Below are 12509 nucleotides of genomic sequence, written 5' to 3'. Positions count from 1 at the left end.
TTTTCTCTGTCAACAATATCCCCCTTAGTCTCTTCTGATTCGATAGTTAGAATATATTTACTGAACTGTACTCTATTTGGCTCAATTCACAATGCTATAAGAGATTTTGACTGGCTGTAATGTTTCTTTGTTTGTTTGTTTTATGGCCTGTATCCAACTCCTCAAAATTTACTGTTGGCTTTTGCATCTGAAAACCTGATTTTTGGATTTTTTTGAAGTTTTTAATTTTCATGATACAGTTCCATAGGCTCAAGGATTTCTTCTTCCACCCTCCTGTTTTCCCTCCTCCATCACTGTTTCTCATATATTGTTACAATAGCACAGTGTACGCAACAATCACAAGCCGACCATTCTGATTTTTAGGTGCATTATGAGATTGTAGGCACAGACAATGGCAGAAAATCCAGCATCCTACTGTCTAGATACATTTAACAGTTTCATTGGAATTCCACTTTTTGTTTGAAAGTAGAGATGAAATCACTGTATCTTTGATTTTATTTGAAAGCAGAAAATCACTACACCTTGATCTTCAAATACCCAAGTTCAGAGACAGCAAGACAGTGTGATTGGGTGAAGACATATTAGACAGAGAAGAATAGTGGGGGGAAAGCAGAGAGAGAGCAATCCTGGGAAATAGGAATGGAAGGGCAACAGTAGACAGACACCTGGAAACCCATGGTATTGGAAACAGCAGACAATGGACTCCTGCTGTAGGAAACAGATACCCCAACAGTGATCAGAGCTCTACCAGTGGTCAAGTTCCAGGAAGACGTGACCTTTGAGAAAGCAGGAGGTGAATCAAGCAGGCCCTGCTGATTTTTTACTAAACCTACCATGAGTCAATGCAGAGTGGCACAGCTATATAAGACAGTGGTGGAAATGGGGAGGATTTCACAGCTCACACTCCCACCAGAGTTACAACGGGCATTGTTTTTAGTTCTAGGGTAAAACCCCTGGGTTGGGAGGACCATAGCCAGCTGTGTATGCTCTAAGGCAGAGTATGATTTACTTGCTTCTCAACACATTGTACTGCTCCCACAGGGAAAATAATACTGACTTGGCATCCCATGGGTTCCATCTAAGATAAGTGTGAGTTGTCCCCAGACTTAACTGCCAGCAGTTTTCACCAAGAGGAAAAAAAACTGTTTGGGTGCTGTTGAAAATTCTGTGATCTAGTTTAAAGTCACAGCTAATGTCTCTTTAATCTCAGGTATTATTGGAACTGTGAACAGCAGAAAGGCTGAGGAGATAACAGTGAGGACACAACATGGGATGACAAGGGGCAGAGACTGCTGACCTAGGATCTCTGGCTGTGAAGAGTAGCACAGGAGCCCACGACTAAAACTCACTGAGGCAGTGGCACAATGACACAGAGACCTGGCATTGAACAGGATCAGCATATTCAATCTGGAAACCTGTGGCTAACATAGCTTAATACTCAGCCCCAGGAGAAGAATCTGCTAATCTGAGTTGCAATGTCCAAGGATTAGAGAAGAGACAAAACCTCAATGAATGAGGTTGTAGATGCCTTGCCCATAAAGGCACAAAAGACTATTTCAACCTCAGAGTTAACTGAGAAAAATATTGAGGATCAACCAGAAAATGATTTTAAAAAAATAATCAAAAACCACCTTAAAGACAAGAACAAGCACATTCAGGAGTTCTAGGAATTTAAGTAATATGTTATACAAGACATACCAACATTAAAACAAAATAAAACTGAATTATTAGAAATGAAGAATACAGAAAAGTGAAAATTAAACAGAAACCCTCAATAATAATAGGAGTTAGGCAGAAGAAGGAAATTCAGAACTGGAAGACATCTCATGTGAAAATACTGAAATAGAAAGCTGTAAGAAGAACTGAAAAAGTTAAGAAAAAAGTAGGAGAAATAAGTGCTATCATAAGGATTATGGGAGTTCCTGAATTCAGGGAAAGAGAAGCTGGATTAAGAGATACAGTCAATGAAATAACAACTGAGAACTTTACCAACAGGGACAAAGAAAGGGGAGACAAAATACAGGAAGGGTCCCAAGTGAAGATCATTATGTTCACTGAAAAACATTTAATCCCTAAAGGACAAATGTCCTATGTTATCTCTGATATAAGCCACCCTTCATGCAAAATTTAAAAATAGCTATACAGGTAAACATCTATATACCAATATTCTCATAGATGAACTGTATAATGTGGACTAGCATATCTAGAAGTGAAGATACTTTGGAGTACGTATCTTCACTCAGAATGAAATGACTCCAGATGAAGCAAATTTACCATATGAATAGAATACTAGAATTTCTAACATTTCCTATAGCTACAATGCCACGATACACTTAGATTGAAGAATGCTGGAGCTGTGACTGCTGCTGAAGGACTATACTAATGCAATAATATGGGGGGATCATGGTGGGAGAGAATGAGGAGGGAGGAAGAGAAGGTGGAGTAGGAAAACTTACAACAACAAAACTGTAACATGGAAATAAATAGCAATAACAAATACAAAAAGCGAAATAAACTATCAACTTCAAATATTTCAAAATCACTTTCTTAACCATTACACTTAATCTTTCACCCAAGTAATCCTCCATCATATTACTAACTTTTATGTTCTTTAGAATAGCTAGCATTATCTGAAGTTTGCAGTAATTTAAGTGTATTTTTATAATGATATCTTTTTGGTTGGAGAGTAAATTCTAAAATAAAACGTGGGATCCCATCTGCCTAAATTACACCTATATTCTTTTAGGCCTAGGCTAGCATCTGGTACAGCACAGATTTGTTATATATCTATGAATACAAGAATGAACAAAAGAATGAACTGACTCATTACAATTAAGGGATCTGTACTTTCTAGAAGCATTGTTTATTGCATACTTCTTGAAAATGAATGCATTTCTGAGAAAACACAGTTTCTTTACAGAAAATTCAATTACCAATCTATATATATCAAATACCAAGTAAGACCAAAAGTACAATATAGGAATCTGGACAGTCTTTATCACTATCTTACTTTTTCTTTTACTGGAAACAAGTTTCTTCTCCACTTTGATTGCCAAAATTCAAAATGTCGGTCAACCCCCCAATTCACTGGCCCTTTCTGATAAGACTGAGTTTTCACAGGCAGTGAGAAGACTCAGATGCAAATAGACCAGGAAAGAAAAAAGGAATAACTTACTAGAAGGTTTCAGGAAAACACTTCCTCTGTTGATATACAATAGTTCAGTTACTACAAAACAGTTTACGGATGTCTAAATCAGAACAATAACACACCATTTGGATTATATGAGATTATATAAGGGAATAAAAAGAAATAGTTAAGCTTGATTCTACGAAAGTAACTGGGTCTAAAGCCTAGAAACATAAGAATGCCAGTATGACAAAACAATATAAATAAATCATGTTTCTACTACTAAGAATTTAGATACTCATTGGTTGGGTCAGGAGCCTAATCAAACAATAAGCATTCTGTAAAAACAAGAAGTATATGGCATATCATAGAAATTCAATTTATATTTGTTGGATGAGCAAATAAGAAAAGGAGGATAGCCTCAATGGAAGCCTAGAAGAACTGATAGAATAATGCTGTTCTCTCATTTCTATAGCAAATCAGTCAGCATGCTGGTCATCATTTCTTAACGCTCATAAAGAAAAATGTAACTCCCAGTACCTGAACATCAATAGGTCCAAACATTTCACTTTTCTCAAGGCCAGGAATTGACCCAGTATTTAAGATCCCATCTGGGAAACTTCATAACATACCAGAATGTCTGACATCAAGTACCATTCTGCTGCTCCCATTTCTAACTTCTTGCTACGATATATCCTGGGAGGCAGTAGGTGATCACTTCAGTAATTAGGTCCCTGCCATCCATGCATAAGTCCTTGACTGACAACCAGGCTTTTACCTTTGATCTGTCTAGGTCCTAGCTATTGCAGGCGTTTGAAAAATAAACCAGCAGAGGGGAAGATCACTTTGTATCTTTCCCTCTTTTTTTTTTTTTTTCTGTCTCTCTGACTTTCAAAAAAATAAAGAAATCTTATCTCAAAAATAAAACACTTTTTGGGGTCAGCATGGCGCTTAACAAGCTAATCCTCCACCTGCAGTACTAGTATCCCAAATGGTAGCCAGTCATATCCTGGCTGAACCATTTAGAATCCTGCTCCATGCTTATGGCATGGGAAAGCAGTAGAGGATGCACCAAAGTCTTGGGACCCTATATGCACTGGGAGACCTGGAAGAAGCTATTGACTCCTGGCTTCATGTCAGGTCAGTAATGGCCATTGCAGCCTTATACAAGGGGAGTGAACCAGCAGATGAAGGACAGCTCTCATTATCTCTGTCCTTCTGTCTGTAAATCTGCCTTTCAAAAAAATCTTTAAAAAAGCAAATAATAAAAATACTTTTCACTAAGAATATATAATTACAGAGGTTAAAATACCAATTGCAATTTCTTTTAAGAATTTTACGTGTTCTTCCCAAATACCAAATATTCCCATCAATATTTAACCCTAGGATAAGTACACTTACATACTAAGAATGGATAACACTGCTCAGAAACACAAAGGAAGGAAAAGTAACAATTTGGAAATATTCCCACAGCCACATTTTCTCACTTTTCCAGAATCTTAATTCTTGTCATACCTATGCTGGCTAACAAGGAAACTCTAGACATCCTGGAGCATCTATCAGACCAACGTAATAGAATAGTGGCTTCCATGATACAACAGAGTACTTCAAAAAGGTCATAAAATGGAATAAAAAGTAAGATTCTATTCATCAGAAAATCCTAAAATTCATACATATGAGAGGTCCTCAAAGGTCAATAAAAACACCTGTTGTGGAAGCTTAAGTGAAATTTATGTACCATTTTATTCCCATTCCCATAAGCTTCTTAGTTATTTGAAAATTTGAAATGCAAAGTGACAGGAAAAAAATCTCCTATCCATCACCTCATAATCACGCTGTGCCAAGCTGAAGCCAGGAGTCAGAATCTCCTTCCGCCATGTGGGTGGGAGGGGCTCATGTGCTTGAAACCTAACCTGCCACATCTCAGCGTGTACATTATGAGAAGACTACATGAGCAGTAGAGGCAGGACTCAACTTCAAGTACTCTGATATGGTATACATGCATCCTAAGATCTGTATCTATATCTATATCTCTATCTATCTGAGAAACGTGGTACATAAGAAGTTCTTTATTAATCCATCCCTTTCCTTTCACATGATCTATTCTGCTATAGAGAATAGTAACTTTCCAGTTCATTTGTACATTCCCAGTTTGCAGTTGCTGAGTGCCCAGGGACCAGGGACTACCCTCAATAATTAGCCAGGATTGTGGCCATAAACCAAAGTTAGCTGAGCAGATTACACAAATCAATTCACATTATACATATTTATTGAAATTCTAACCACATCAATCCTCTGGTATACAAACCTGAACAACAATATCACTTGTTCTACAAGACACACATAATAGAGATGTGGAAATAAGAAAATCTATACAAAGAGAGCCATGAAACGTAAGGCTCAAAATGGTACATGCCCATAGGAATTCTTATCACCATGGAGAAATTCAACAAAAGATAGGGGGTTTCCTGTAATGTATGGCCCAAAAGAAAGTTATGGCCAGAGAATAAGCTTATACAGAAAACTTTCCAGAGGCCTAGAGCCACCATTTTTTCTCTGCTACAAAATTTTCAGATGATTAAAAAAAATCCTAAAGATTTGGCCTTATCGTTTGATTTGCTTCATGTTTATACTCTAGGAGAACGCAAATTTTGCTGAGGTAAATAAAGAAAGCAAAATAAAAGCAAAACATGTTATAAAAATATTTAACCGCCTTTGCCTTCTATGCATTCCTCTAAAGTTCAAAATACTTGTTCCTCTCCAGTAAATAGAAATCAGCTACATAGCTCACATAATTGAATCATTTTTAAAAATATTACCCATGTATGACCATTTACAAAATTCATAAAAGTTAGAGTGGATTCATAAAACTTTGATTTTATTAGCTTCAAATTAGGTCCTATTCTAATTAAGCTGATCTATTAATAATAATTCTCAAGCAAGTATGATATAATACAAAAAACATTGAAGTATAAATATAATGTGTGCAAGAAAATTGGTAATGGTGTTTCCAAAGATATTATTAAATCTGAAATCATTGATAATACTAACTGATAACTTCAAGGTCTCTAAGGGCATGAGATTATATACACTCTCAGTAAAACTATAAAAGTGATAACATAATATTATAATACTAAAAAATTAAAAACTGTGTGTAAGTCACCATCTCTTAATATACTTCAGTTTAAGAACACTCAGTTATGTCACTGAAAAGAACAAATGAACTGTTGGCTCATCTTGGTTTAAAAAATAAGATCAATTATATATTGTTATAGGTTTGTCTTGGAAGGTCCAAAATTTAAAATATATTTTCAATAATGAGAACAATTCTATACTGTCATACTTTTATCTGTGGATGTACTAAATTTAAAATAGACTTTCAGTGGCCTTCAATACTAAAAAAAAATTTAAGAACACTACAGTAAACAAGCACTACTAAGTTCACAAGGCTGCTTGGAACTGAATGCAACTCTAGCTATCTTCATCATTATATGTATCTACGACTGATAGTCAACTGTTTCAATTTATTCGATTACCAAATCAAAACACAGAGTCAATGTATTCAACACATACTAGGTCAGTTAGTTTTGTTCTGTGCTATAGATACAAATTTTATCCATAGCCCCTTGTCATAAATGAGTGTCAATGGTCATAGGAAGTAGTATCCAAAAATGGGGAAAAAATATCAGTTTAAAGAATACTACTAAAAATCAAAATAGCACTGTTCCCTATTAATGACAGTATGTAACACTGTCATTAAATAAGGATGACCACCAGTATTAGCAGAGAAAATAATTTATATGAAAATTCTATAATTCTTTAATTCCATAATTATATCCTATGGTAGATATAATTCCATTGAAACAAAAATATGGCTCATGGGGCCAGTGTTATGATGGGTTAAGCCACTGTCTACAATGCCTGGCATTCCATCTAGGCACCAGTTTATGTCCTGGCCACTCTGTTTGCAATCCAAGTCCATGCTAATGTGGCTGGGAAAGCAGCATAGGATGGTCCAAGTGTTTGGCACCTACCTGGGAGACCCAGATGAAACTTCGGATTCTGGACTTCTAGCTCACACAGCTCTGGTCATTGCAGCCATTTGGGGAGTGAGCCAATGATTGAAATATCTCTCTCCTCTGTGCACCCCCACCATGACTCTGCCTTTCAAATAATAGTAATAAAATAATATGGCTTATTGCAAGTCTTTTTGCAAAAGGATAAAAAAATGTTTAGGGGATATCCCTTAGCTAAATAACATCCTTGCATGAAATACTCAAAAATAGATTTGTATTTCAAACTCCTGTCTTACACTTAAAAAATCGTATAATCTTTTGAATTTTTAAAATTATGTCATGAAATGGATTGTGACATACCATTATTAATACTTTGAATGTCTTATGAACTATATTACAAAGACTTTAGGACCATATTATGATCCATTGTACACATAAACCTAGCATTTGACAATGTAATCATGTATTAAATTCTTTAATTATTAGCACTGAAGAAACAAAAGTATGTGAAATAGAATCAAAATACCAATAATTAACAAGGATGTGATCTGATACCACAAGAGCAAAAAGTAAGTTTAATTGATGAAAGTGATGATAGCATCTTTATTATTGCTGTTAATGGAAGAAAGAATACCTAATCACGCCAGCCTCTCTCTTGAAAGAAAATTACAAATATCTTAATAGCATCACATGTCACAGAGTAGTCACTTTTGTTGCCTTCTAGTAAAAGCAATTACATGCTAGGCAACAACACATTATCATCACACATTGCCAGGAGCATGTTATCAGTCTGTTCTTATCACATGAAGCCAGGCGCAGTAAACCATTCTAATGGAAGAACTACTGATATTTCAAAATAATTATATTTGCAATTTGAATGCCTTACATTTTTTCCTGGGTTCTTGCTAAATCAATTTTTTTAAAGATTTATTTATTTTATTACAAAGTCAGATATACAGAGAGGAGAGACAGAGAGGAAGATCTTCCATCTGATGATTCACTCCCCAAGTGAGCTGCAACAGCCGGTGCTGCGCTGAACCGATGCCAGGAACCAGGAACCTCTTCCAGGTCTCCCACGCGGGTGCAGGGTCCCAAAACTTTCGGCCATCCTCGACTGCTTTCCCAGGCCACAATCAGGGAGCTGGATGAGAAGTGGAGCTGCCGGGATTAGAACCGGCGCCCATATGGGATCCCGGGGCGTTCAAGGCGAGGACTTTAGCTGCTAGGCCACGGCGCCGGGCCGCTAAATCAATTTAAATAAAAAATTGTGATCCTTAAGCTAGTACCTACAGATGACAACAGACATAAGGAAACAGTGCTTGGAATTCAGGGAAACATTGGACAAGTATTGACATTGTGCATGCGTAAACCAAAGGTAGACAGTACATGCATAAGAAACTTAAGCCAGGGTGCCTAGCAACTTCAGCATATTGTCATCCAATCTATGTTAGTTTTATAACACAAGGCATGTTTCAACATACTGCAAACCATTCTGTAGGCAAACTGATTCATTCAGCTAGCTTTACATTTTTATTGAATCCAAGTAATAGAAATGTATTAGTACTATACCTAAGCTCTGTACAACTGGGTAAGCAAGCATAATCTACTTTAAAGAGCAAGCATTCACATAAATAGCTTTTTTGTGAGTAAGAAAAAAGGTCTTCAACAGAGCTGTCTGATAGTAGGTCTTTAATTGGGCACAGATACAACACAAAGAAAGACAGCAAAGCAGTGTTTAATACTAAAAGCTGTGGAACCACACAGCTCTGGTCATTGCAGCCATTTGGGGAGTGAACCAATGATTGAAATATCTCTCTCCTCTGTGTTGCTATCTCCTACGTTCATGTTATTGTGCATTTACTTAGCCTAGCAGAGTAGTGAAGCATTGAGGCTATGAAATCAGCTCGATTTTTTTCCAGTTCACTTTGTTGATCTGCAAAATGGCTAGAACGATGCTTCTTAATGCATGGGTTACAGGGCAATTTCACCAACTACTTTATGCACGTATTTCTCTCTCTCTCTCTCTCTCTCTCTCTCTCTCTCTCAGTATATGTGTGTGTGTAAGTATACGCATGAGAGTATGAGTAACTGAATTAATTGCTAGAAACTAACAGAATTTCAGTTTCTATTATGTGACTACTACGCATAGTTTGTTATTTACATTGTTACCATGAAAACAAATATACACAGCTGTAAATCCGTTGTGAATCATTACACATGCCTGTATTTATTAGATGATGTGGTACATGATAGGAAAACTAAACAAAACAGAAATACTTCTTGATTGCAAAAACATCAGTGTCTAAGGTGAAACACAGGTGAGTAAAAATGAAAATATACTGAAATGGGTGAATTCTTATGGAAATGGCAACCACAAGGAGAGGCCAAAAGAAAAACTGAGGGAAGTGAGTTCAGAGGAAAGCTGTAGAAACTGGTAAATCTCAAATGCAACAGCAAAGGAGCTCACTCTAATTTAGGGAAAGTGAAACGTTAAGTGACCTTGACATACAAGAGAAGGAGTTTCAGTGTCCTCCTGAAGAAAATGGACAGTTAGTGAAATGTTCAATATCGTGTCATGGTCACAACAGAACAGAAACAAAGGCAGAAACACCAACTAAGACTATTCTGAAGTTATACAGACATACAATAGCAGTTGCAATAAGTAAGAAACAAACTATGTATATCCATGTGGTAGGTAACTTCTAAACAATTCCCTAATGATTTCTGCCAGTTGCTATCTGTGTCTTTGAGTAATCTCCATCCTGTATGTATATGAGGGATCAACCTGTTTCTTTTGTTTGTTTGTTTGTTTGTTATGATGAACATAGACTTCTAAACATTGTCATTTTCTTATTGCTATTATGTTCTAATCTTTCTTCGATTGTATTATTTGATGAAGTAAACAGCCATTTGTAAGCTGCCCTACTCAGAGGCCTACACGTAAGGAAATGAGGGTAAAGAATGGTCAAAAAGGATGGTGGCCATCAGTACAAAAGCACAGGAGGAAGTGAGTCCCATCAATAACTACACAGGGGAATTTATAAGCAAATCTTTCCACTATCAAGCCATCAGATGAGGCCACAACCCTGGCGATACTGCATTTTCAGCCTTGTGAGGAAACATTAAATAAAGGACACAGTTGAGATCTGTCAAGATTCCTGAAACTATTTGGAAATGAATGTGTGTCCTACTAATAAGCCAAACTTGGGGATAATCAGCTGTTGATGATTAGAAACCCACGTCAATAAGAAAAGTTAAAACGGTTTTACATGGTAATCATACACAAAATATCAATGCTTTCAAGTGTAATTATAGTCTTAGAAGTAGGAAATGAAATAGAAAAGAGATCTGTAAGCTATAATAATGGATTTGTTGATTCTTCTACCTTACATATATTTGGAGGGCACCTAAAAACTACACTTAGTTCACTCAATTGACACACTTACATTAAAAGACATTGACATTGTTTCAAATTAATGACTTATTATTATAAAGATGAAAATAATGGTGACAAGAACAGATTCGACTTAAAGGAAATTTATAACATTAATTTTATAACCATAAACTATTATAACAATAAATAAACTATTAAAATGTTTGGTTTATTCACTAACAAGGATAAATGTTGAAAGAAATTACTTATATTTAATGCTTCAAAATAGTCACTAGATTTGAACTTCTCTAAACTGAGCATATTTGTTAAATTGGGGAAATCTATTCTTACTTCTTATATTTTTCAAGATATAGTCTAAAACTGGTTTAGCAGACATTAACATTACAATTATGACAAAGAACATCCCTTTGCAGTATTCTTTAGCAGTGTTAACATTTTTACTGTATTTCAATATAAATAATATATATTTGTCAATAAAACTCTAAGTTACCTAAAACAATGATTTCAAAATAAATGAGGATCTATGTGATTTTTTAATAGTATCAGTGGAACTCCTGCTAAAATGTTTATTCTATATATTTATCAGCAAAAATCACTAAAGTGAAAAGAGGAAGTCTTACCAACACAAAGCTAAGAAATACCACATTAAAACAACACAAGTTTGCCTATAATGTTATAAAGGCAACCAACAAAGAGTTTACATGAAAAACTCATTTCATTACTTTCTGCATCTCACATTTATCATTATATCATTTCTGGGGCTCATGTTGTGGCATATGAAGTTAAACAACCACTTACTACACTGGCTCTTCATATCCAAGTGCCATTCGAGTCCGGACTGTTTGGCTCATGATCAAGCTCTCTAACCTGCCTGGAAATTCAGTAGTAGTTGGCCCAAATATAGGGCTCCCTGCCATCCATGAGAAAAACAAGAATGGAGTTCTTGGCTCCTGGCTTTCATCTGACTCAAATTGGCTGCTGCGGCTATCTGGGGAGTGAAACAACTGATGGAACTTATCTTTTTCTTTCTGTCTATTGTATGTTCCCTCTCCCTCCCTCTCTGTCTCTTTGCATTTCAAATACATAAATGTAAAATATATCATTACTCAACATCTAATTACCTGAAGACCTACTTCATTCATTCACAATTTTAAAGAGAGATGTAAAGTTATAACAGTGCATTACAACTCACAAATTCCACACAGATAATGTCTAAAACTGCCTTAGTCACAGAAAGCACAAACTTATATGGTTTAGCAAACCTACGACTACACAGCATTGGTTTGTCCTTTAAGAAACTGTCTTCAGGGCTAGGGTAAACTGATTTATACATTTTACAAGTAAATGTGTGGGACTATCATTAACTGTATGAAAAGCAAAAGATTAACTATGCAGCCAAACACAATAGTTACTAGAGCCATAAAAGTCATGAAAAATCACTGGTACAAACTAGGACAACTAAACATAAATCTGGGTTCAAACTGCAGTTTTCCCATTTATTAGCTATATAACTTGATTAATCTCACATAGTCTCTGTCTATTTACCTACAAAACAATAAAAAGAGTATTCTGTGCTAAAAGGAGTTTTAATGAAATATAAATTTAAACTATATATTGCAGTTTGGGGGATATACTGAATGTTTAATAATTAGGTTGTTATTATAACTGCTATTAAGAGGAGTAGTAGCAATCATTGTGGCAAAGGTGTTAATACAGGTAACACAATCACCATACCACATCAAAAAAGGAAGTCATTTTAAAGCTTACTTGGTTAAGAGCCAGAAAATTTTCTTTCAACTTCTCCCTACAATGGTGAATTATATGTGTAAAAAATGGTACATATTTAATGATTTTAAAAATGTCTTCCTCTTTTACATAAATCAGGGCATTCTCCGGTGCTACAAAATGCCAGTTCAAAATAAATCTATGTGTACAAGTTATTATAATTTGAAACACATAAAATGCTGACCCC

The 12509-nt window shown here is 35.6% G+C and overlaps 1 protein-coding gene across 5 annotated transcripts in view; it reads right to left on the bottom strand.

The window, feature by feature from the left end:
• DIAPH2 (diaphanous related formin 2) overlaps positions 1-12509 on the bottom strand; it is an 859995-nt gene that overhangs the window by 584026 nt on the left and 263460 nt on the right. The window lies entirely within an intron of this gene.

This window comes from Ochotona princeps, chromosome X, assembly GCF_030435755.1.
Source record: "Ochotona princeps isolate mOchPri1 chromosome X, mOchPri1.hap1, whole genome shotgun sequence".
NCBI classification, from domain to species: Eukaryota; Metazoa; Chordata; class Mammalia; order Lagomorpha; family Ochotonidae; genus Ochotona; species Ochotona princeps.
This window is presented reverse-complemented; position numbering and strand designations above follow the sequence as displayed.